The following is a 23,001-nucleotide window of genomic DNA, read 5'->3' as shown; positions in this document are numbered from 1 at the left end:
TTCTCTGTTGTAGTGCTCCTCATGATGCATAAAAACCCCTTAAAACTTCTATTTTCTGTGAGGTAGAGGATTTCACCAATCAAGTATGAGGCAACAAGCAGGCAACTCTAGGCAAGCCCCTAGGCTTCTCCTTTTCAAAGCAAGAACAAGTGAAATTAGCAGAAACCTTGATCAATATCTGTGCCAAGCAGAATTTATAGTTACAACATGGCGTTCTACTAACTTGTCAGCATTAGCCATAATCCTTTACAAGACATTATACCATCAAAATATAGACAGCACTGTAAAATGATATTACCGAATTTTTTTAATTATGATTCCACTTCCCATGGGGGAAAAAAAAAACAAACAACAAAACAACAAAGCCACACATCATACTGCAGAGCAGACCGCTTACCAGTCTGAGATAATAATGAACAAACTCTTATGGTGTACCTATAAGACTTCTAGATGCAAAGTCTGGATAACCTCTATGTAAATAAGGTGGCTACTTCAGAAAACAGAGATATAGACTGAATAAAACACAAACTGTAAGCAGTTGTTTCCTGTAGGCTTGCATTAAGATAATGGTAGAAATACTTTAATAAGTACAAAAATCTTGTCAGATTTTCGCTCTTAACTCGTATCACTGTCATAACAGATGTTATTTTACTCCATATATTAATCTGTCTACATACTTACATAGCTTTTATCACCAAAGTACCTGCACAATTTCTAATCCCTTAAGGCTTCATTCTCACAACATGTGAAAGAAGAATGGGCAGTTTACAAACAAGCAGCAGAGACATAAACTGAGCTTGGAGACGGGCAGTTTGCAGCTGAATCCATGATTTAAAGAAGGATTTTTAGAAATCAATCTCCCCTCATTAGCCACGTTTTACTCAAAGCCATACACAGCTTTCATTTAAGGACACAGATTAACAAGAACATGATAAATGCAAATCAGACTGTCAGGTCTATAATGAACAATTTAAGAGTTAGTTTATATGCACTGTCGGAGGTGACCTGTTTTAAGATACACGCTTTAGTTCAACCCAGAGCCTGAGATATAATGATGTTGCCACCTTAGCCTATACAGCAGAGTGCCCTAATTTCAGGAATACTTAGAGAAGCTTGCAGTGTTCAAACAATACAAAACCTTTTAAAATGGTTAATCCAAGTCTAACAGTACATAGTATCAACAATTTTTAAATATGCAAATTGCTGCAGCAATCCTACAGGCTTATTACAAGGGCTCATATAATTCCGATTAATAGCTTTTAAGGCAAGAAGGGACTTTTAGAATCACCCATCGTAGCAGTTGTGGTTATTTATAAGCAGATACTCTTGTTTGAAATACTGGCCACACGAGAAAGGATGTAACTGGTGCTTGGTTCAACTGTTTCCAAAAAAATAACATACAAATACTGGGTTATAGTGGTAGCTCACAGATTTTTCCATTTTAGGGTTTGTTTTCGTGTAAATTCAAAAATTTGAAATAACAGTATAGAAGGAGTTTGGTTTACCTGAAAAAATCTCCCATGGTTACAGATACATCAGGAGTGCAAAACAAATGAAACCTTATTTTCTACCTCTGGATCCTCTCACATGAACACTCAACAAGGCAGCTATCGCAGTTAGCTGTGCGGCATCAAGGCTTCTCTCCAGAAACACTGAAGACCTGCCAGAAGGAGCAGGAAGAGGTGGCAAGGGGGTGCTAGCACTGCACCCCGCACCGCACTGCAGCCAGGCTGTTGCAGGGAGCAGGTAGCTCTTCTTCCCAGGGGCAGTGGAGCTGTGCTTGCCCTGCCCTGCTCAAATAGACACCTTTGAATTTAATACTTTACGGTTCGTCACAACCCAGAAAGCAGAAAGGCCCTGGGGTTTTTTTTTAAACTTTGGCAAACCCTCTTGTACATAAATAGCAGGTTAAGATTTAGCAGGGGAAAATCGCAATGGTATGTGGCAGCACACTCTTCCTTTCATGGTGGACCAAACCTCCCATCCTTCCAACTACAAATTAAACTTTTCTCGTGGAAAACAAAGTAATCTAAGATCTCAGATCTCCAATTGTAAAGTAGTGCTATCTTACTCCCTATTATGTTTCATCAGAATCATTCTAGCAAAGAGCATGAGACAATATCTAAGCAAGGAAATACTCCAGTGTAAATTAAAGTAAATGTTTAAAATGTCATCGGCATTCTTGACTAATGCCCAGTATCACTTAAATGCTTTATCACGTTTATCAGTTTCAGAATTGTTCTACTTTTACAGATGCCGTTGGACAAAGACCTGAGCTCCCCTTGGTCTAGAACCACCCCTCTCACTGATAAGCACTGTAAAAAACTTCTTTAGATTAAAAAGCATTCAACTGGACTGGCAAAACTGAGGTCTTGGAGTAAAGCACCTAGAAAGGGATAACTGCAATGTGAAAGTTTATTAAGGCTGGTTCTCCTTTTTTCGGGCTTTCAATATGACAGGACATGTACAGTCAATGCAGATATGCACACAGGACAGTACATACTGTGACTAAACCTGCCGTGTCTATATACACCGGTGAGTAGCAGATTGTGATTGTAGAAAGCCATATTGTAGGTACTACTTCTGTATTTCATCCACGAGCTTAATTTTGGCACTAGCTGATCACGTAGACAGTACCATTTCATTGTCTAAAATCAGATATTATAGCAATTTACAGTCAGAAGGAAATTATGAGAATGGCAGAGTAATCCCATCACTGAGTCAGCTGTGGCATGGATTACTGTGCACACCCACAAGTTTCCCTACAACTCTCCTCCCAAACAAATCAATGTTTTCCATCACCTTCTCCAAAAAGCATGGTGGAGGAGAACATGATTGTTGATGGGCCTCTAGAAAAACACAGAAAGAAATAGCAACAGAGTGCATGGACAACTTTACCTCTCTGGAGAACTTTAAATAGTAGCCCAAGGCTATAATATCATAAGGTGTAGTTTGGAGTAGACAGATACAATAGGTCAGATAAATTGTTGTCATATGTCAACTGTTCCATCCAGTCAAGAGTCTTTTACTCATATTTCAAGCAGAGGAATTTCAAAAGACATTTCTATATTTTAACTGTAACTGATCAAATATTACTTCATATGTTTGTTACATACAAAATCACGTTTTCTTGTTCGGTAATTAGAGAATTTTTCTCACCTATCAAAGATTAAATTTGCTTTTTTATAAATAATAGCAAAATCCTCCACACAGAGTAATCCTACATATCTTCATCTAGACCTTCTATCTTTATTTTCTTTCCCTTTAATTCTGATGACTGATAAACATAATGCAATTACATATATTGATACGCACTAATATTCGACTTCACTGTATGTCTGAACATGAATGCACATTTAAGTGAACATTCCTTAAAAGCCCACAAGAATGTCAGGCCTTAACTGCCTAATTTAATACTAATCTTCTGTGTTCAAAGGCAAGAAAGGAAAGTGGGGGTTACAAGCTTTGGTAGTTCAGGGGAATACTGTAATGCAAGGAAGCTAACAGCTGTCCTGCTCCATCCCTTCCCTTCCAGCTGAGCAGTACTGAGGGCAATGAGCCGTACCAGGCTTGGACGTGCTCCCGGTTGACCCTACCAGGGCTGCGCTCGTGGGCAGCAGCAGCAGAGAACAACCAAATGTGACAGTGCAGGGGCCATGGAAGAAGGCGCTGAGGGCGAGATCTGGCTGCTGATCTAAGCACTCGCTCATAAGAATCCCAGGCAAAAATATGAGCAGGGAACTTGAGCAAGCTGAAGCAAAGCAAAGGCTTTCAACAGGTTAGATTCAGAAATCCTTAATTTCTCTGGAGCCAGAGCTAGCTGATAACAAGCCATCTTGGTACCTCTGTCCCAGGAGGTACCTTCTCACAATCAAATCTGAAAAGAATAGTAGCAATAAATGCAGCTAATAATGAATATAACCAAGACCTAATGGCACTGTATTTATTTAGGACCGATACCAATTATTAAACTGAAAATTTTTAAGAAAAGAAAATTAAAAATATCCCACAAGTGTCCAGATATCTTGCTTCCACAGTTATCCAAAATTTGCTGGGGTACTGCATAGTTTATTTTAAACATAGACAAATTTATTTTAAAAAAATATTTTTGGTTTTCTATTCCTATGCAGGGGATTACTTCAATGCATATGTTTTCCTACCAAGAAGAATCTGGAGCCCTTAGTTTGTTTGCAATAAATTTTAGCAACGGCAGGAGCTATTATTATAATTGTTTATGCTTACAACAGTAACCACAGTTTAGCAACCCAGACTGGTGCTACATTGTGCAAAGCAGTAGCAAAATCAGAAAGAGCAGACTCCACCCCAAAACCCTGGCAGTTTTCAACATTTGCATGACAGGTCTAAATTAGGACCCTGGTAGCCCAAATTTCCTTTTGCAATCAACGGTGAGAGGAGGACCCTGCTGGGGTACTACTCAGATCTCCAGCAGGCTGAACTTCTCTGTGCAAGTCTCCATGATCACGAGGCAGCAGCTCCTATACTATTTTTTCAGCAGGACAGCATGCTTCTTGCCTTCTGTACACTCATACCATTTCCTTCTGTCCCCAAACTCCTGCTACCTTTTGAGCACTTTTTTCTGACAAAAACCTCCTTGCTCAGCACTGTCTTTCCAACGCCAGACCCACACCAGTCTGTCTTGCCCACCCATAGAAGCTTTAAGTTGTTATTTTTCCCATTTCTCCTTCCTCTACCCTGCTAACCTCTTCCTTTCTTACCTATGAGGGGTTTTGACTGCATTTCTTATTGCAATTATTTACCCCAGACTAGATTACCCCCAGCAGAAATCTGCACCTCTCCGGCAGGCATCCCCACCGCATCCCACCGCGGAGCAGCAGGCTTTCAGAGGGGTGGCATAGCCCTCCGCAGGAGACCAGCAGTTTCTCTAGACACCTGGATATGATACAATGCTGCTAAGCCCTACAAAAAAAGCATAGGCATTGTTCAGAGGGCTGAAGAAACAATGCAAGCATATGGCTCCTAATGCTAATTAATTATCCTATGGGTTAAGGGGGACACTGAAATAATAATGCTAAATGAGACTGAAAAGACACTTCCTGCGAGTTTAATTAGGGCAGTATCTGATTTCAAACAGCACAATGTAACTCCAGAGGACCCTCCCTACCCTCACAAAGGTCAAATGCCATAATTTAATCTGCCATAGTAAAATAATTAATACAAACATTAATGATGACTTTTGCACAATGGGCTAAGCACAAATTCAACTTTATAAATAGCAGCAACAAATCAGTTCACACAGCTGAATCCTTCTTTTACAAAAATAATACTTGTCTACACTTATTTTACACAGACACTCATTAGTTGGCTTCCAGGTATGCTGGATTATCAGCTGCTGTCTTTTCTTTGAAATGGTGAATATTTTTATTCAGCAAAATAAAAAGATTCAGTTATGCATGAATTATCCCAAGTTTCAGACACATCACTTACTGCAATTAAACTGGGGGGGGGGGGTTAACATTCAAATTAACAGACTCCAAAGAGAAAGTTTTAACTGTGTGCCATGACTTATTATTTATGAACTTTTCCATTTTCTTGTGGATTTTACTGAACAGTTTGCCTTTAATTCCCCACCAGCATGATTATTTGATAACCACACCCTACAGAATGGCATTAAAGTTACGATAAGGCAGGACTTTGTCCAGAGAAATAACGTTTGGATTTTGTGAAAAGAGGAGCAGTTCACATTAAAACACTTATTGTTCTTCTAGTGAGGTTGTTGCCAATTATTAAATGGTCACTGTCAGCCAGAAAATCACACGAAGTTCAAGAACAATTGTAATTAGCATTGTCAATCAAAACAGTACAATAATAGTCACGTTAACATGTTGATGTATGAAGAAGTGAAGTTCTTCCTGGCTAAGGTAATGCTTTAGTCTGAAAAGAATAATTGCCAGCTATTTCAAAGTGCTAAAGTGAATTAAGTTTGTTTATAGCGTAATTAGAGACTAACAATGAAGACAGGTGCATGCCAGATTTCAAACTGGCTATTTTCTGCCTGCAGTGCTCAGAATTTTCAAATGCCTTCTGCAACACATTGTACCTTATTATTTTTAGAAATTATATCAAGTTGCATCATGTCACATCCTATTATATCAAACAATGTAACAATTCTGTTGCGTTCACCCTGAGGTATCACGATGGTAGAAACGTAAAGGAAAGAAAAATGTACTCAGCAGAAGAGTTAATGAAATAAAACTTTCAAAAAAATCTTTTGGTTAACCAGCTTTCGAAGTCTAGGTTACGTAATTAATTTAGTTTCTTAGTGCTTATTCTTTGACCTCATTCTCCCATTCTTTCCTCAGTACAAGAATGATTCAGAGAGGCCCAAGAGAAGGAGAGAGACACCATGAAGAAAAGCCAACGAGAACTGGAGGACTCAGTGCAAGATACTTTTTGAAAATCTAAGAGTTCTCTGCTAATTACTGTTTTCAAGAGTCCTTTTTTTAAAAAAATAAGATTTCTTTGACAAATGGGACTCCTGGGTTATAACAGGAAGAATTCTTGCCGAAATCTTCCTCCTAGTCTTCGAACATCTTTCAAAAGTTTCCTTTTCTTTTCCTTTTATAACAGCTTTGAAGCAACTTTCTAGGTGGAAGAGACTGATATCTATCACCTACACAATGTTCAAAGAGAGATAATTATTTAAAGCCAATAATTCACATTAAGCACAAATGCAAGATTTCCATTAGCTTTAACTGTGAGGAGACATTAAAGAACCTGCATCTCTGTCTCCACTAGTGAGAACATTTCAAAAACAACTAAAAAAAAAAAAAAAGCCTGACAGATGGCAAAATCTCTTAAAGCACTTATTTAAAAGTAAATGTTAGGTCAATATAATTAAGAGATTCAGCAGCAAATGCATCCTTAGCAATTTTTTTTTAAATCAAATATCACCATTATCGGAAGAACGTGCTGTATAGTTCGTACATAAATAAGGAGCATGAATCACTGCTTTCAATGCAATGGACAACATAATCTTTACCATGACAATATAACTCGCATATCCTAACATGTAATAATATAGAAGTCAAGTCTGGATTTGTTTTCAAGAGTAGTTTTATAATCCTATTATTCTGGGGACCTTGCACTTAATGGAGACAAAGATCCACCTGGATCTCCACCCCTAACTATATAGGTGGCTTACAATCTATTCTTATCAAATGGAGAAAAAAAAAAAAAAGTGTATACATACATTTAAAAAATCAAAAATAACGCAATCCTTTTTAAATGGGCTGGGAGATTCGGGACTGAAAGTGAGGGGAGTTAGCATGAAAATGAGCACCTGTTTACTGAAACACTGCAATAGTCAGCAGCAGGCAGAAAAGAAGCTGTAGTGAAGGTTCAGCAGTTCTCGAGAGCGCACCCACAGATACATTAATTTTGAAATCTTTTGAAATGCTATTCCACATTCCCATGCAATCTAGCAGCAGTTGTGAAAACATCTTTCAATCACTTTTAATAGCTTTAAAATTATATAGCACCTTTCATCTAAATGGATCTGAAAATGGGCTTCTAGCTTTATTCACTAATTTTAGAATTTATAGTCTTTAAAACAAAGAACTCCGTTAGCTAACTTATAAATAGGCTAATTATCATAATGTGACCTAACTACTGTAAGTTGCCTAGACAGCAAAATATACAACTTTAAAACTGCAAATCACCTGATTCTTTCCTCCATGAGAATCTCAGTTCAGATACTTGCAGAAACATAAAGAGAAAGAAGCAACATAGAGTGAATTTCCAAATGAGGCTTCATTATAGCCAATTCAAAATTCTCTAATGAAAGGAATTTTTTACTGATTCATCAGAACTGCAGGTTGTAAGACGATGTCCCCTATCTGGCAGCAGCAGCAACAAACCAGATGTGACTTGAACCCTTCCCGCTTTCACAGCCCGCCACACCACCTTCCTACCACCGTCAAGAAGAGGAAGCTCCATCAACATGTTCTTTTTTACCTAAATAATGACTGTATGAGCCACACCTCCAATCTGTCCTCATAGGGCATCCCCAGGGAGGGTTAAGGCTTCGTTTGTCAAGGCACAAGAGAAGATGCTTGTCCCAGGGTCTATGGCTGGAGGGGAGCAAGGAGGGAGACGAAGGGCTCCCTTGCTTCCTGTGACAATGAAATGTCCCTTGCCAGGTGGCTCGGCCCCCTTACCAGCAGGCTCTCCAGCGACTGAGCTTTGCCGTATTTTAAATTACTATTGAAGATAACATTTCAAAAGTGTCAGAGTATCAAAAGGATGATAAGTTTTAGGAACTTTGGTTTTTGTGTCCCTTACATACTTTTGACAATCATTACTCTTCACTTTTACTGTATGTATCTTTACCAAAGCTGATCTCATTCCTCCTCCTACTTGTCATCTCAACAAGAAACAAAAGTAGGAACTCTTGTTTTTATCAGCTGTGTTCACAAAGTCTAGCACACATGAGATTTCCATTGCTAATAAACTACATATCTAAAGAAAATCTCTTCAAAAACTCTTCTTCATTCTTTGAAAGCATCCTTAGGCTCAGAGAAAGGAGTTAATAAAATATGAAATAAATAGGTATGTCTGAGTGTTTCTTAACACCAGCATAGATCACGTGCTATTTCTTTTCTTTTCACAACACATACAATGATTTGAAATACAAAATGTAAAATTAAGTCAGTAACAGCAGTCCTTTAGCACAATATACTCATTCAGTTAAAGACAGTGGGACCCAGGATAGGTATGCAGCTGAGCACAGAAACTATTATATTAACTGCTAGCAGAGACTGTACAAGCTTAAATGAGTCTATCACTCTAAGTGCAGAATGTGGAAATTAATGTGCGTCTGAGCCAAATTAAAATACAACCTTGATTTTCTGCAAGATAAAATGTTTGGCTTAATACAAAATGTTTTAAACAGCCATGTTAGTAAATAAAATTGGCTAGGGAAGTAAGAAAAGTGCACTGACCAAAGCAAGCCCTGTTAAAGATCAAAAAAAAAAAGAAAAAATTGTGCAAGGTATGTGAAGGGTTGAAAAGTAATAAGGTCTGAATGACTTAGTGATGGCTGTCATAAAAATCTGGCAGGGTATTCTATTTACAATGTGTAATAAAACTGTCACACACAGAATTTATAAAAGCATTTGCCCTAGAAAACTAAATCTTTTTGCCAAGGGCAAGTTAATAACCTCTACAGTTCATTTGAATATATGGGTAAAGAGATGTTTTGACTAATAGAGCATCACAAGGTGAGCACTAGGCAATGTAATGGATATTGTGAGAATGGGATGATCCAAAGATGACAACAGCTTGCTAGAATATTGCTGAAAAACCTTGTGAACTTTATATCCATCGTGATCTGTCACTAATGAATGTATGCTGTCCATGTATAAGTAGATGTGTGGGTTTTACTGATTGGGGATTACACATACAGCAATCCCATTTTAGCTGACGTTAAAATAATTCCTTCTCAAATACTCAGAGAGGATGCTGACTTGTGAAGTAGCAAATTGAATGCAGAGCTATTGCTCTTAAGATTATGTGGGGTTTAGTAGTTTGAGAGATTTAAGTCACCAACAGATCAGTCAACATCCAGGATTTTTTCCCATAAAAATCTACGCTTGTAAATTAACATATTTTTAAATCAAAGCCTCAAAAAATATATCTAAATTTAACTTAGAACATTGTCCCACATTATAAATTATGAGTAATCCAAGAAAATGGTTGATACTTAGCCAGAGTACAAAGCTGCATGCAAGTTCATGAGGAATGAACCACAAGTCCCATATTTGTTAGGGGTAAAAAACATATTCGGTATGATAATAATCACCATTGTAGAAAAATACATTTGTTTTTGACGAAGAACTAGGAAGATTTTTCTGCCCTGAGCGTTCTGTTGCCACAGACTACTATTTATACCTGAGCTACCTAATTTAAAGCTAGCTTTGGATTTCTAAAACATGCTGTCATCACCACCTGCGAATTAGACAGACTGTAACAAGCTACGTTAGTTCCCACAAGATGTTGGCAGTGAAGCTTTGATCGAAACAAAACAAAACAAAACAAACCCCAACAAAACAAACAAAAAAACCCCAAAAAACCCAACCAGTATAGATTCCATTAGACCTACATGAATTAAACCCTGCTGCCAGGTATTTCTGTGCAAGGCATTTGGTACTTCTGCACAAGGGAAAGGGTCCAACTAAATGAGATGAGCTTCAGATTGGGCTTTAGTCATCATCCCAATAGACATGTTGAGGCAGCAGCTAGGAAGGTGTTGTGCCTCTGGCTGGTGGCCTATCCTCACAACACAAAGGGAATTTTCCTGTCCTGCTGACAAGGTGCTGTGCCAGTGTGCATGCGTGCGCAGATTTTGCTGACTGTGATTCATACTGGAGCAATGTTATTTTACCATAAAATTTAAAGACTTTGCATCAGAAAACAATTAAAAAGTTCAGCTATCATATAGCTTTTATAAATGTTATTAACATATCATTAAAAAGTTGCAAAATCAGAATGCGATGGCTCTCCATTCCTGCAGTTGAAATTACCCGAGTTACACTTTACTTGTACTCTCATGTGAGCGACTGATATCCAGGCGCCTGATGAGCACTTGCAGTTGAAATTATGCTAATAATCTCCCTATCTCTTTCTCTCACATCCACAGAAGAAACAATTACGATTTATTTTATTTTATTCTTCATTTTCTTACTGATATGCCATTGCATGAAGGACTCTCAGAGGAGAATGTCAAATTTACTTAAAATTTACTCTGGAAAAGTGGCAATAAATGTGGCCGTTCAAACTTCCTGCACAGCCAGCTTCAGCCTCTCACCTAGGTGAATCTATAGCTGTTTTTTTCTGGGAATGTAATCGTCCAGGACAGTTAATGGTAACAGAGGAAGACGTAATGTCTCAGAGTGATAAGGCAGTCCTAAGGAAGCCACGATTTGGCACAGAAAGATTAAGCAGTACATTCATTTGTGAAGTGATGCTGAGTGATGATTCTGTTATTATCAGGTTGTAACATATGTTCAGGTCAGCAGCATACATATTGCATCCTCAATTTCAAAATTAATTTTTTGGAAAAAGATCAGCGCTCAATTTATGAAAGCCAAAACTTCAGCTGTTTGAGTTAGAGAAGCTGGTCCAGGTTAGAGGAGATTAGAAGTAATGTCTGTTATGGCATGTCTGGTGCCGCTTCTTAGCCGTCTGGTAATGCCCCCTGTCGCACAAGTTTAGGAGGGAGCACAGCTGATGCTAGAGGCGCTCTGTGATCCCTGTCCTTGCTGTGTCCTTCTAACTCCACACCCCTCCACGTACATGCACTTCTCCTAAGAAAACCATGTCCATTTTGCTACCGTTCAGTATTAGCCAAGGCAGAGTGCCCATTCACCCAGCAGAGCCTCAGCTCTGCCCCTGACAGGTAATGGTGTCGACCACACATCACTGCTTTACATATGCTTCATATTATAGCTACTGTTGTAGCAGCATCAGCAATGAAGTGCACGTGACCACCTTTTGGCAGCTTGCTCCCGAATCAATCATCCCTCTGTAGCCTGCTTTCAACCTGCTGCTTTTGGCCTACTGCCTTGTTAGCTCATGGCTTCTTTCCTCCACCAAGCGTGCTAGCTGTGGTGTGAGAAAATTACCCTTATTTTTCTCTACTCAGGGACTATGGACCTCTCTGCTGTCTGGCTGCTGCTGGCCACATGCTCTCCTCGCTGGTTAGATGCTTTCTCCCTCTCACAGATTACAGATCTGGCCCCAGAGAAGTAGATGGATGCCTCCCTGTCTGCAGGGATACAAAAAATAACCTGGGAACTAATATAACAACAGCGGTAACAACAGCAATAATGCACTGTAAGAAGTGACCCAAAGTGCTCTAGGACAGAAAGGATAGGAAAAGAATATGAACCTCAGACTTTGGATTTATACCAGTACAATGGAGCTGTTCAACATGGGCATATGCTTTAGATGCAAACAACAGTACTGAGCTAAATGTAATTTAGCTTGATAAATATAAATGAATGAAGTTAAAAGATTTCTTGTCATATCTCACAAATAACCCAAAGTGATCCAGAAACATGTCTACAATATAATGGATACTGAGGGATAGTTAAGAATTGGTAGTCTAGTTGACATAGTACCCAGCCAATGCAAAAAGCAGTAAAAATGCTCACAGATTTTCCCTGGGGAAATGCAGTGTTCTGGGGACATAATGCCGAGGAACAAGGGCATCTCCTGCAACATCGGTCTCCCGATTCTCTCTCTCTTGTGTTAAAGGTTCAAACTGCAGTATATTAAGAAACTGTCTTGCCACTAAAAAAAAAAAAAAAAAAGCCAACAAACAAACCCACAAAAGCTTTACCTGTCAGCCTTAGGCCAAATCTGACATTGGAGTAAGGTGGCATCACTACCCAAAAGTCATCAGAACCAACGGCTGGGCTGGATACGCCACCAGTTGCTGCATTAAGGAATGTAAAGTAATTGAAAAGATAGGAGGACAGTTAAGTATTACATTCAGTAGCAGCAGGTTTTAGTAATGGGAGTTGTTCACTTTTGCTGTTACTACTGAAAGTTCATAATAGCTGTAAGAGAACGAGGATGTCCATCTGACACACTCCTTGATGAGCAGCATAGTTCAAAGGGAAGAAAAGGAGTACATCTATGACAAACACACAAACACCAGTCTCCTTGACTAAAAGTTTTTAATTAAATGACAGTGGTAAGAAAGGGAAGGAAAGCCACAACTGCCCTACAAGTCACTGTTCAGGTGGCAGAAAGGTAACTGTGATTCCTGCTTTCAGTGGTGTTGCAGGTCCAAAAAAACCCCAACAAAAAACTTTCTCTGTAGTGAGCAAGGGAGCAGGTAGGTCCTGGCTCCACATACTGTTCCCTACTTGACAACCAGCAAAAAGGTATCTGTCCCATGAAAAGATCTGTTAAAAGCTTTTCCTTCCAGGGGAAAGAGCAACAGAAAGTGAAGCCATTTATCTCAAGGAAAACAGATGAATGAGAACAACAGAGGTGAGGACTCCTTTTGTAGGCTTTTGAACAGGTAAAACATACTTGTTTGTTTGTTCATTTGGGTTCAAGAAAAGGAAATCTGGAATCAGATTTGGTTCAACTTCTGGTTTGCTACCAAGCTTTACTTGCACTTGTAATTTACTACAGGTGTGTCAAAGTATGGACAGGAGCATCTTTTGTCCTAATTATTGATACACCTATGCACAGGCTGTATTTTCAAATAGCAAAGAGAACCTAAATGGTATAAACTATGACCTTGTAACCTAAATTGCAAGATTACAAACCAATGAAGGAGAAACAGTAACTTTCTATTGCTCTAGATTTCACTGAGTGAACATGACAAACTAGACACACTGAAGATGCCTGAAGAGTGTCAGGTAAGATTCCCGTGGCGACAAGAGTGACTGCGTGTAAGTGTTCATGGAGGTGGCCTCAAATACAGTAGTCACGTAAAATAACAAACTCTCTATCATTTGGGGTAATGGGTGGGGAAGAGGAGACTGGGATAACATAACTGATCCCAAACCTACAGGAACATCAACATCCAGTTATAAAAACTGCCTCCCAACCAGTGCACATGCACTTATTTCTTCATACAAACTAATTCAAACACAGATAACCACACTGTAGGCATCCACAGTTGAGGGAGATGAATAATACTCCCAGGGTCTCTGCAACCCTGGGAAACAGGCGAACTGTCTGTACAGAGTAAGTACTCCATCACAAAGTCTGCCTCAGGATCACAAGCTTCATTACTCACTCAATTCATTAACGCTTACACCACCTTATCTGCTGATACAGCACATAAAAGGATAAGGCCCAACATTAGACTGGACTAGACTGTGCTTCTGGACATTGCTACACTACAAATCAATACTGGGCATCTTCAAAGCTGCACATGTAAATTGCAGGACAAAAGGTAAGCATGAGATGTGCAGTTGTCTTTCCCATGCAATAGGCAGTCAGTCTATAGCTGAGGTCGAAATCAAACTCATATATTACGACACTCTGCTTGCATTTTAACGTCATCTTAAAATTTTTGTACCCATCTATTCTAAATGATCACCTAACTCTACTTGATGAAGATTTTTCTCAAAGTTTTGTATTTATTAGTAGGAAACATTGCATCAAAAAACATTTCCAAACAATATATTTAAATGGACCTGTAAGTTATTACTAATATTATAAAGCTCAACAGCTCTTCCCTTTTCAGGAACTACTTCATGACCATTTCTAAGCAATATGTGAAATCATAACAAGCTTTTATTTGATTTCTAGGACTTAGGCAAGAAAGAAATTTAAAAAAATCTCTTCAATCCCAAACCTGCAACTTTAACTTCCATGTTTCTTACTCTTCCATATTTTGGTTCTGCTCTTGATACTGCAGTTTCTGAGTCAGAACTGCCTTTTACTGTTTTCCTAGCATAAATACCAAAGAGAGCAGGGGGGCAAAAAAGGGAAAAAAGAGAAAAAAAGGGAAAAAAGAAAACAAAAAAAGAACTGGCTATTCTAGCCAGATGTCTCTGTTGTTTGGGGTGAAGACACAGAAGAGGTATTTCTCTCATCCTTTCAGTGTTTTCTGTTTCTGCTCTGGATTTCAAGAAGTGAAACTCAGGCAAATACTTTGTTTCATGCAAAATGCAAAACCTTCCCTCAAGCAGAGCTGGGTACATGGATGAGTGACTCCCTCTCTTATTTATGCCTCTCTGATTCAGATACTTTTTGAAGTCCTGTTTCCACTCCTTTAAAATCGCATAGCAAAATTCTAACTGGTTTTGGTGGGAGCTGAATGGTGCATCAAGATTACACTTTCTACTTGAATTTCTGACCAAGGAAATGAAATTCCAAAGCATGACCTTGAACCCACGTTTTTCACATGCTGGAGAAACACCTGGGTCCAAACCAACTGGCAAGTTGTTTTGGAATTTTTTTTTTTTTAATAACTTTTATAACTTGATACGTATTTCTGAAATTAAGTTTAATCCATCAACAAAGACAAAACGTAATAGAAGTCTCGTAAATCATTTAATACTAGACATATATGTCAGTTCCAGCTAGACAAAAAAAAAAAAAAAAAATAATACTAGGCTGTGAGACACAAGACTCTTATGGCACAGTATGTGCTTGTTCATTAGTTTTGGAAAACTACATTAATGTTTCATATTCTCATTATATTGCGATTTGTCTTATTTCCTAAAGTTACAAGGAATGACACAATTGGATTTTGCCACATGTCTTGTCCAATGTTTCAAAAGTATTCAGTATCATTACAAATTAAATGACAAAATAACATGGTCAGCATTTCATTGCTGCTTCACAGCTGTTAGAAGGTGTGTGCCTCTGATCTCAAACACAAAAGAGACGGCCAAATCTCACTAGTGCCCTTTGGAAAGAGCCTATCTGCCCATTATGATGGCTGCAGATTATTCCAACGTAAGAGGATATTTTGATGCTCTGCCTACCTATCACTTGGATCCAACCCAATATTTCAAAAGAAAACAGTAACTATTTTCAAGGATCTTCTTTTTTTTGCACTGATTCTCTTAGATGATGATTTGTATTATTCCCAGTACTACATATATTCCCGAAAATACCGCATAGGATCTAAGTCAGAATTCTGTTTCTACAGAACAGTTCTATTAAATCATATTTGAAGAGTCAACAGGCTTTAGCTGAACCACAATACTTTTTTCCCCAGAATAAAATATAAAGCAATTTTCAATAGGTTCATACCAATTTTCCATCTTTAAATATCAGCTTATCTCTGCAAGGGAAATACAAACCGTATGTGCTAGAAAAAACAGCTGCTACAATATGGGCCCACCTTTGCTCCTGTGAGGTGAACCACTGCCAGGCAATCCTAGGCAGGAATGAACCTGTGCTTTTGGAGTTGCACAGACTCCTGCCCGTCATCACTGAATTGGCAAGTATTGTCCCAAACCAACATGTCAACTCACCAAAATGTAAAATTTCCTGAAATATATTAATATTTCATAAATGTCCATTACACAGAAGTATTAATAAGCCTAGAGGAGAGAAAGGTAATGCAAAAGTTCCTTAGTATCCTATTTGAATAAACCGATGCTTAAATCACAACTTTTCAATGTACCTTCTGGATCCATTTTCCCTATCCATTTTAAGATAAAAAATGGATTTCACAATACATTTACAAGTATTCATAGGCATAAATACCCACCCATCCATGGAATCCTCCTTGTAGTTACTGCTATAGTAATGTGACACGTTGCACTAAATCAGTACTTTTGTGCTTTCTATCTCTCAGACTTTTACTGATATGGTGTGACAGTTCCAGCAGCTCTTAAATAGCCTTCTAATCTTTTTGCACTTTGAATCACACATGAAAATTTAATTATGTGCAATTCTTCTATCAAAGTTGTCCTAATCTACTACAGCCAATAATATAATATTGTAAAAGGAAAAACCATTAAATTTTACAAGATGGGTATTCAGGCAACGATTTTTTTTTTCCTCTGAGATATTTAATCATTATTTTTAACTCATATAGCTACCTGACATTGAACAGAAAGCAGCCACATCATGAAGAATCACTCAGTTAAAAATGCAGAGGTTAAAATTGTAGCTGATCAAGTAAACATCCAGCCATATGAGAAACTGCTGTTACAGAAAACACGTTAGCTGGTAATTTAGAATCTGGTCTGTTCAGAAAGCTGCATTTTTAGATAGAATCCACTTTGTTAAGTTCCTCTTTGATGAGCATCCCACAGTATTTATCTTAATTGCAAAACATACAGAAAGCAATGGCTACAGAAGCCTCTATTTTTATTTCAAACCAAACCAACTCTCATTAAAAGTGATATTTTGACCAACACAGCCACTTTAAGCAAAATACATCAACAAACTGGATTACAATGACTTTCATATCCTGACCAAAGCCAATGCAAAGCATTATATGAACAAGATTGATAGTAAAAAGGTCACATTAAGAAAGATAACTGTGCATGTGCACATTCATACCTGCATATGCATTCTTTCACATTAGTATTTGCTGATGTTGCAACACTGATAGCAGGGGCAGGGTTTGTACTGTCACATTGTCACATTCCACTTTCCTGCAGCTAAGGAGAAAATACCTTTTCTCCTTATGATAGGCAAATATAAGAAAGGGTAGAGACTTGTATTTACAGGAAAAAAAAAAAAGGATTTTAATTCTATGTAGTAAGTAGAAGCTGACTTGCATCAGTTTTCTAAGACAAACTGTTCATCAGAAAAAAAAAAAAGTATTCTTAATGTAAATCTCAGAAAGCTGTTAAGCAAATTTCCTCTCCTGACACATACTCTCAAACTGCAACGGCCAAGCTGTGGCACTCCAGCTGCACAACCAGCAATCAGCAGACAGGAGTGAAGCCCTCCTTCCTCACACCTCCTTCTGATAGTCAAACGCGTGCAGCTACAACGACCAAGAGCAACTGCAAGGGTGCCAGCTGCATGCAGTAATGACTGGCCGAGGCACAGCAATACTCCGCATAGTAAGAAAAAGTTTTACTCTGTGTGTCATAAAACTGCACTGTTTGGCTCTATGTATGTTTCTCTCTAACACAGAAAAATGAAGCACACTGAGGTATCTCTAATAATTCTAGGTTTTTTATACCACACCAAGAACTTTGGTGCAATGAGAACGCCGATTAAGATCTGCCCTACTGATTATTAATATTAACACGCAGAGTACGGGAGATTCAACTTGCCTCTCTCTCTGATAATAGACTAGGGTAGGACATTGAGTAGGGAATTCCTCTGCAGAGTCACCCTGCACTACATTTTTAGAAGTCTGGACAAAGGTATTTTACACTGAGTTACACCAAGAGAAATAGAGCAACTTTATGACAAAACTGGATCCGAGGCAGAGAAAAAAAATCAAGTTACTCATTTGTGAAGTTCAAAAAACTAGCATATCAAGTGCTGATAGTCTGATGTTTTCTTCTTCATAGGAAAATAATCTTGTAATCCTGAGTCAGTGAACGTTAAATAAGAACATGATTTTCACTAGCTTTTCCTTTTTAAGAAGTTGTCCACTAATATTTCAGATGGAAAATAATTCATTTTTCTAAAACCAGTTATTAGATTCTCATATCAGAGATGATGATTCAAACTAAAATGCTTTAAATACCCCTAGTTACTCACCAGGCAGTTTCTATAATATTTCATACTATCAAGAACATTTTTAAGCATGTAATTCTGTAATATCAGTGATAGATGAGGGTATGGCATCCATCTCAAATACCAGATTTTTTATACTTCCTATATCCTTCAATAATGAATTAACTTTTTGCTTAATGACTAAAAGTTTAATTAATTTACTAAAAACAGGCACAACTAACCATTCCTTTAATTAAGAAAATTCATTAAAATCCACCATTATCTTTGAAACTGTTTGAAGTTTAAAATGTTATAATGTTATTTTATAAATGTTACCTTAATAAAGTTTAAGAAAAATGACACAGTATTAAGTTTAAAATGACAGAGAAGTAATTTCAGGATTTCTTTTATGTGATGAACACAATATTTTAGCTCTCCTCATATTTCCCAAGAGATATCTAGCCTCAACACATCCAAGATTAATACCATTAATTAAAAGCAGGCACTATTTACCAGTTATGAGCTGGGCGGATTCTGTTTATTTTTTTTCCAAAGGTTCTTTTTCATATAGACGAAAGGGCAGGAATTAACACTCACTTGCATACATATACCAAGTAAAAATTAAGCATGTGCACTTGGATGAACTTGACTTCACTTTTAATGTACACATTAAAATTGTTCATGAACACAGGAGTACCTTTCATATGCTTCAATTTTCCTTAGTAACTCAGATCTCATGCTCCATAATTTGCCTCTTCCCTTTCCCAGATACCTTTGTTTTCTTCTATTATGACAAAGGGATTAAAAAAAGTAAATGAGGATTCCTCTTATGTAGGCATATTAAAAACCTGAGGTTAGCTTTATATCACCTATCATGAGGTCACCATTTGCCAATTTACTGACGTGTCAGAGTAGCATGTAGTACTGATTCTGCTGAAGTTGTAGTGTAAATGTAAGCAGTTCAAGTTATAACAGAAGCTTAAGGCTTTAAACTGTAAGCCTTTTCCAGGCCTATAAACACAATAATTTTGTCCACCTAACTACTATGAAAAATCCTGATATGTTCCAGTTACACTTGAGCTGCACAGCTACTGCTCTATTAAGGAGAAACAGAAATGCCTTTGGCCTGAAGCTTGAAAACTGGGGGAATCACTGAAACCGGAGAAGATCTCGCAGTCTGCTAGACTAGTAGATCTAGTAGTCTACTCTTTAGCACAGTGACAGCCCTAACACTCCAAGAACACAAGTGAACAAACATAATTTTCAGTCACTCTGGAATCATGGTCTAAGCTTGAGTGTAGTGTGAAAAATATACTTACTAGTTTAATAGTCTCAACAATACTATTTTAGAAAGCAAAGAGAGTTTTTTGGTCCAACTTTCAAGTATTCAGAGACACTCCCAAAAGAAATACGTTCAGAAGTGCGTCAAAAATGCTACTGGTTAAAAGCACCATGATGCAGTAATTTATTATTGAGAAATAGACCTGAAATAACACGAAGTACCTATCACGTACAGAATGTGAGATGCTTCATCTGTTAAAATATAGTGTGAAAAGACAAAAAAAAAGGTCTCTTTTTGTATGAAAATACTGTTCCATAATGTTCCCTGAACTGTAAATACAAGCCTGCTGACATGCTGTTGAAAACATTAAAAATTACCTGGAAGAGGGGGCAAAAGCGAGATTACAGTTACCTATGGCTACTTAATTATATTTAGTGTCAATATGGTCAAGGGCTACCTGCAGATAAAACAGAAAGTTCCCAAATTCCCAAACGACTTAGCATTCGTGTAGCAGATGATAATCACTATAGCTGAATGCCCAACTTGAGTTAGGCATTTGGGAAAAACAGTCAGCAGTGGAGAAGCCTGAGTTTATTCATTTATTTAATCGGTCTGTGATGAAAAAAAAGCATTTCCAATGTTGGGATTTGTTAGGAAAACCCAGAGGGCAAAAGAGGATCTGCCGTCATGCCAGCGTACATGCGTCAGAACAGAGCCATGCCTTGGATGCAGGGCACGCTTCTTTTCTCTCCATCTTCAGGATGCATGTACAGAAAATATATAGAAAAGGCAATACGGATGATGAAAGGCAATCCGGGTGGATCAACTACAGTGTGAAGAATGACAAAATCCCTGGGAATCTTTAGCCTGGAAAACAGATTATGAGATATAGAGTTGATAGCAGTCAACTTAAGTCTTATTTATGAGATTTAGTGTTGCTTAAGTATTCAGTGATCTGAAATTGTGAAACGCCTAAGCATGCAAGGAAGCACTGAAAAACTCATAAGCTTAAGATAAGCAAAATTCTTTGACACAGTGAGGCTGTGTCCTAGGTTACGGTGTAAAATGTGCCCCCCAAAAAAGTATTCTATTACCATCTTCAGGAGCTGTTGAGACCAGGCGGGGCGGTGCTCCCTGCCTCCCCCCTCTGGACTATCTCCTGTTAATGGGCACAACAACGCCTTATCGCCTGACCCATCGGTAACTCGCTCCTGGGCTATCTCCTGTTAATGGCCCATCAAGGAACTGCCTCACGGCTGCCCATCCCATTGTGAGATGCTCCACCCGGGGGGAAGGAGCCAAGCAGTCCATGCTAAATAAAAACTGAGATCTCGAACACCCTAGCAGCCTTCTTCCACTGGATTCCCGGAGGAGTTTTTTCCCCCAGACTGGAGTTCCACAGGACAAGAGCTACCTACCTACCACTGGACCCTTGGGGAAAGACCAGACCCTTTTACAAGATCGCTTCTTCAACAGAACTATATCCATCTCTTCAGGAGGACTGCAGCCAGCATCTTATCGGACTGCTACTGCCACCCTAACAGGGTGTCAGGTTGTATTCCTGACTCTGTCAGTGTAAACCAGTGGGTGGCTGTTGTTTTTTTCCCTGCCTTGTGTTTTTTTTATATATATATATATATATATTAGTAAAGAACTGTTATTCCTATTCCCCATATCTTTGCCTGAAGGCCCGTTAATTTCAAAATTATAATAATTTGGAGGGAAGGGAGTTGCATTTTCCATTTCAAGGGAGGCTCCTGCCTTCCTCTGCAGACACCTGTCTTTCAAACTAAGACAGGCTGCAATAAGCAGATTTTTTTTCGGCAGGAATCTTTATAATCTAGTGCAATCTAGTGCTAGCTTGGAGATCAACAGAATCACAGAATGTCAGGGGTTGGAAGGGAGCTTGAAAGATCATCTAGTCCAACCCCCCTGCCAGAGCAGGACCACCTAGAGTAGGTCACACAGGAACGCATCCAGCCGAGTTTTGAATGTCTCCAGAGAACGAAACTCCAAGCATCAACTACTTTTTTCCCCCACATATTTCAATAAAACACAAACTTTCAGAAAGTATAAAGCAAAACCCAACAGATGTGTAAAATTAACAGTATAAACTCAGGAATCAAGTCAGCTTTTTTTTTTTTTTTTCCTCCTTGTAAACTATAATGCAATGCTATAAATTTAAATCCATTTGGAGTTCTGTTTCTTTACCAAAAGATCTGTATCTGCATGAGTTCCACACATCGCCATGCTATTTTGTTGGATTAATGACAAAAAATCCATGCATGTATAATCAGAGTAACGTGGTAGCACATTTCAGCTTCTGCAGGTCATTTATAATTTATGCAATTTGCTCCCTCTTTTTTAATGGCAACATTTTTCATTCAAAGTTGTGCTTCCCTCAGCTGCAAAATGGAGAGTCATCCATTTAATGTATGCAGATGGAAAACAGAAAGAAGGTCAGAAAAATTGCAGTCTTGTATTTGCAAGAAAAGTAGAAATCTACGTGCTTCCTAAAGAAAAAACTCAGAAATATACATCAAAATATTGTTTATAACTACAGCAAAAGGAGGACTGAAAATATTTATCCTACCATTATGTTGAAACACCCTGAAAAACAGTGCCATTTTCTAATATGATCATCTAATGTCCATTCTTCTTATTTAGCACTAATTTTGGTCTGACAAGAGAGAAGCAAAATACAAAAGCTACATTCAAGGTAAACAACAACACACAGTCCAAAAGAAATTAAAGTCCCAAATCTCAAAACTATGTGTATTTCACAATTATGAAACATATTTTTGAAGAAAAGTATTACATTTTAAAGACCCTCTAACTAAAGGTTAATAAACAAGGCCAAGTTACTTTATGGACAACCAAACCTTTCCCTGTTTTAATTTTTAACTTTCGTTCAAAATTATTGAAAATAAACTAAATGTCAAATGACTTGGTTCGATTTTTATATTTGCATCTATATAAAATACTTAGGCGGATCCTATGCTCAATCTGTATGTCACTAAAGTGGATCAATAACAGGTTTCTGGTTGTTTGTTTTGTTTTTGTTGTTTTTTTTTTTTTAACTAAGTTTTAACGGCTTTATCAGAACTGTGAACTGGTAAAGAAAATGAAGGGATATCTGTTTCCCTAAAGCATTTTTAAAAAGGCTTGCTCTAAAATTTTAAATGGAAGCCAGATGTTAACATTTCACTAAAAAAAAAATAAACTCCAGTTGTGGATTTATCCATTAATATAAGCACAAGACAGACAACATTTTTTTTTTCTAAATAGAGCATAGCTTGTCAATGTTGGAAAGCCAATTGTCCAAGTTCTCCTATTTGACTTCTTACTCAGTGGAACACACTGAAAGTATTACAGGGTAAATCTCTGTCATCATTTAGAGCCAAGTTCCTCAGGCACCTTGCAGAGAATACTGTTACTAATATAGTTTTGTTATCTATTTGCAGTGGATCAGCTTTCAGAAATCCAGTGGCTTGATGATGTTTAATGACCTTCTGAAGGAAAGCCATACACATGCCTTCAGTGGAAAAGTTCCTCACATTTTT

This window comes from Leptosomus discolor, chromosome 1 (assembly GCF_034619465.1).
Source record: "Leptosomus discolor isolate bLepDis1 chromosome 1, bLepDis1.hap2, whole genome shotgun sequence".
NCBI classification, from domain to species: domain Eukaryota; kingdom Metazoa; phylum Chordata; class Aves; order Leptosomiformes; family Leptosomidae; genus Leptosomus; species Leptosomus discolor.
This window is presented reverse-complemented; position numbering follows the sequence as displayed.